This window comes from Octopus bimaculoides, chromosome 23 (genome assembly GCF_046866305.1).
Source record: "Octopus bimaculoides isolate indiv1 chromosome 23, ASM4686630v1, whole genome shotgun sequence".
Taxonomy (NCBI): Eukaryota; Metazoa; Mollusca; class Cephalopoda; order Octopoda; family Octopodidae; genus Octopus; species Octopus bimaculoides.
Window position 1 is genome coordinate 461246 of NC_142950.1, and position 5000 is coordinate 466245.

The window sequence follows — 5000 nt, forward strand, 5'->3', positions numbered from 1 at the left end:
TGACTAAAATCTTAGAGTTTTCAGCAGATGTTCTCCAGCCATTATTGTCTACTCATATATGTATGTATGTATGTATATATATATATATATATATATATATATATACACGCACACACACACCTCACACAACCTTTATCTTAATCTATTGACTTGTTTCCAGCCATTTGACCACGACCATGCTGGGGTACCCTCTTCAACGGTTTAGTGAATCTATTCGGTCAGACCCTTCAATAAACTTAATAAATCGACCCAGTATATTTTTTAGAGTCTGTTACGAACAGAAATAACAGAGTGACTCAAGGTCCGAGAGTTTCGTGCTTTGACACTTTCGAAACTCGCCCACCTCGAGTCATTCTGTTACTTATGATAAATATTAGTAAAAATATACTCATATTTTGACTTCTAGCTTGCTTACCAACCACATGGTCCCGTGTTCAGTCCCACTGCGTGGCATCTTGGGCAAGTGTCTTCTACTATAGCCTCGGGCCGACCAAAGCCTTGTGAGTGGATTTGGTAGACGGAAACTGAAAGAAGCCTGTCGTATATATGTATATATATATGTATGTGTGTATGTGTTTCTATGTCTGTGTTTGTCCCCCCAACATCGCTTGACAACCGATGCTGGTGTGTTTATGTCCCCGTAACTTAGCGGTTCGGCAAAAGAGACCGATAGAATAAGTACTAGACTTACAAAGAATAAGATTTGCTCGACTAAAGGCGGTGCTCCAGCATGGCCACAGTCAAAAGACTGAAACAAGTAAAAGAGTAAAAGAGTAACACACACACACACACACATATATATATATATATATATATATATAACGAGGGCATAATTAACCCTCATGATGGAAAGAAATGGGCATTAATACGCGAGTGTACACACATACATACTCACACACATATATATATATATATTTATATATATGTGTCAAAATACTGAGATGATCTTCCATTACCTGTCAATTGCTTCGGTCATCTTCTTTCTCCACAACTGAATAATAAAGATGTCATCGTCGTCGTCTTGGGCAGACGACAACTATCAACGATTCTGATTGGTTGTTGCAAAACTAAACCAGACGACCACTTCTAGGGAAACGATTGGTTGTTCGGGAAGGAACCAATAAATAAATAAATGAATAAACAAACACTTGGATATGTGTGTACGCGTGCCTGCCTGCCTGCATGTGTGTGTGTGTGTGAGAGAGAGAGAGAGAGAATGTTTGCATGCAAATATAAACATGGTGGCATGTATATATCTATCATATGTGTAAAATACATTTGTATATGGATATATGTATATTATATATGTTTATATATATATGCATGAGTGTATAATATATATATACACACACACACGTGTGTGTATATGCATGTGTGTATATGTATGTATGTGTGTGTGTATATATGGTGGGATATTTGGAGAGTAATTGTGATATTATTGATGATAAAACTGTGATGATGATGATAAAAATATTTAGGATAGAAATGAGAATTAATAGTCATGCCTGTCTCTTATACATCTATAACCGATAGAGATTGCTTTAAAATTTCCAGCCATATTCATTAATTGCTATATTAAAAGTCATTTCTTTTTTCTATGAACTTGCATTCAAAACTGGTGGTACATTTCTCTCTATTTTCACATATAATTGTTCATATCTTATTAATTTTACATCCACAAGAGAATAAATGGAGCAAGGAACAGTAGTGAGACTCAGAAAATGGTCATCATTTAACATCCGTTTTCCATCCTAGCATGAGTTGGACAGTTTCACAGGTGCCAAGCTTAACTGTCTGCTTTGACATGGTGTCTATAGCTGTATGTCCTTCTTAATGCCAACCATTTTACTGAGAGTTTTCAGTGCTTTTTATGTGGCACCAACACCAGGAAGATCATCAAGTAACTTACAAGACCCTTCAAATGAGGTGGGGAGTAATATTGAGAAGGGGGGCTTTGTGTCAGGTAAGGAAAGGTGCCTTGCTGTGGAGGAGATACATAGCTACCCCAATTGGCCAAAAAGAACAGAAGGAAGAAAGAGAAAATGGTAAAGACATGCCAATGCATAGCCTCAAGTTATAGGGCTGTATATGTATCCTTTAACCTCCTTCACATTGGACAGCTTCATTCATGGAAAGATAAAAGGCATGCAGTACACTGGATGCTGGGAAAGGCATTTATCCTTTGAAAGTATTGATGAGATGAACTCCACAAACCATGGTGCAGTTTATCAATGTTGAAAAGCAGTAACCCTGAGATACAAGGTAGAAGGGTCTTGGTCCTTTGTGCATGGGCCAGCCTTTCTAGCACTGGTGGCACAACAAACCACACTTAATTTGTACCGTGAGATATATACAACACCATAATTGTCTGGTTTTCTCTGCTACTGTTCAAGCAAGGTGACATGGACCACAACGACCTATGCAACTCACACTGGCATGGGAAAATGGATATAAAATTATGTTGTCAATAATGATCACAATGATGATATGTGTGTGTATATAATAGACACACATATGCGTGTTTATATCTAAATACATGGTGTATAGAAATATATGTGTGTGTGTGTGTGTGTGTGGTTGTGCACATGTGTTGTGAGCATGTGAATGTATGTGTAATAATTTGATTGGACCAAATTGATGCTAGCAAAAGAATAACAACATCAGGATCCAGAACAAGAACAACAACGACAGAAACAACATCATTCTAAACGCCTGCATCAGAAAGTAGTACAAGCAGAAGAGCCACCGACAACAGCAGCTGAATCAACAGCAACAACAACATCAACAGCATCATGACCATCATCAAGGCACACATCATAATGTGGAAGAAGTATTATCAGTAACAACAACATTTTCTTATCCTATAGTGTAATAGAATAATAATAATAATAATGATAATAATAATAATAATGATGATGATGATGATGATGATGATGATGATGATGATGATAATAGCCATCCATAATGGTAGCTATTTTTAAAATTGATGAAAAAATCCTTTTTAGAAAGAAATTCCTTCAATTGATTTTTTTACATATGCACATACACACCAACACATACATTTATATGTATGTACACAGACACACATATTGTGCATGTATATATATATATATATATATATATATATATATATGTATAGATATATACATATCTTTGCATATGTCTAGAAATATATATCTACACACACACACATATACATATGCATATATACATATACATATATACATATGCATATATTTTGATGATATGCATATATATATATATATATATATATATATATATATACATATACAGATGAATATATACATATACATGTTCATATATACATACATATTCATATATATATATATGTGTGTGAGTATTTATATCTATATACAGACATGTACACATACACAAACACTCATTTTTATACATGCATAAAAATATATGTTTATGCATCCAGACTGAGAAATAGAGGAAGAAAGAAAAACAGGCAATGATTTCAAGATAAATCATATTGCAGAAAGAAAGAAAGACAAAAGAAAATGGGGGGAAAATGAAAGAGAAGAAAAGCAGAGAAGGAGAAAGGTAGATAGAAAAGACTGGCAGAAACAGAAGAGGGGTTGAAAGAGAGCGTGGGTGAGAGAGAGAGAGAGAGAGAGAGAGAGAGAGAGAGAGAGAGAGAGAGAGAGAGAGAGAGGAACTGCTTACATGTTGGTAGTAGTAGGCAGAGGTGAAGAGGAGTGTAAAGAGAATTGGTAAGTTGATGGTGGAGATGGAGTGAGACAGAGTGAAAGAGGAAGTGGAAGTGAAGGAGAAGCTGTGAGATAGTCTCAGAGAATAGCAATCTAATTTCATAATTTCACCAAACTCCTTTCTGTTCCTTCATTATTCCTCCTCGTTGCACTCCCAAATTATTTTGCTATTTGGCTCCTCTTCCCCTTACTCCCCCTCTTACTCATATGCTTCACTCTCTATGTCCTCACTCATTCTTCTCCTGTGTTTTTTTTCCACCTAATTATTCATTCCTGATGTGCAATTGATAAAATTTGTAGTAAATGAGATATAGTAAAACACTTTGCAGTATAAAGCTATGCTACATTGCATTCTGAGTTCCGTTCACACTGACATCAACTTTGCTTTCCATTCTATTCTTCCATGATTGGAAGTAAAGTACAAAATAAAGTACAACCTTGTACTGGTGTTCTTTTAGGGACTGATCCGTTTAACCAAACTTTGTCCTCTTGTATTTCTTTGAATTCTTCTCAACAGAACATGGTAAATACCAGTTGTATACTGAGGACATACTTTAGAGGTGGTTTCCTCCCTCAAGCATTTTTTGGTTTTATGTCTGTTTTAGAAATGATTAGTAATGGCAATGGAATACTGGCAGAGCCATTAGAATGACTTGTGGTGTTTGTTTTGGCTCTTTATGTTCTCAGTTCAAATCCTACAAAGGCCAGCTTTGTCTTTTATTCCTCTGGCATCTGTAAAATAATGTACCAACAAGGACTCAGGTTGAGCTAATTGACTAAATCCTCCCAACAAATTTCTAACCTTCTACATTTGTTAGAAAGAATTATTATTATTATTTAATAAGGACGATGGTTGGCAGACTTAGTGGAGAAAATGTCATATTAGGCATGCTTCCTTCTGTGGCTGCTGAGGTCAGCCTTTACTTTTCCAGGGCAATGAAAATGTTTACCAATAATATCTGTCTGTCTGTCTGTCTGTCTGTCTATCTATCTATCTAGATAGATAGATAGATAGATAGAAAAGTAGATTAGATAAATATATGAAGGCGCATGGCCAAGTGGTTAGGATGTTGCTCTCATGACCTCAAGATCATAGTTTCAAATTTCAGACCAACTGTGCATAGAATGTATTCTTGAGCAAGACACTTCATTTCACATCATTCCAGTTTACTCAGCTGTAAATGGATAACCCTGCAATGGACTGGCATCTCATCCAGGGAGAATGTTGGCTTGTCTGCCTAGCCAGTGGGGCGGGATCATTTGAAA

At 36.0% G+C, this 5000-nt stretch overlaps 1 protein-coding gene across 39 annotated transcripts in view; it reads right to left on the reverse strand.

Annotated features, from left to right (window-relative positions):
- The window catches only part of LOC106878922 (uncharacterized), a 483138-nt gene that overhangs the window by 185000 nt on the left and 293138 nt on the right, over nucleotides 1-5000 (reverse strand). The window contains exon 1 of one of the 39 annotated variants that reach the window (XM_089340220.1): nucleotides 957-995. The exons of the other annotated variants lie outside the window; for them this stretch is intronic. The gene's annotated coding sequence lies outside the window, so the exon portion shown is untranslated. Of the gene's footprint in view, nucleotides 1-956; nucleotides 996-5000 lie in introns of those variants that run through there. 39 annotated transcript variants of the gene reach the window in all.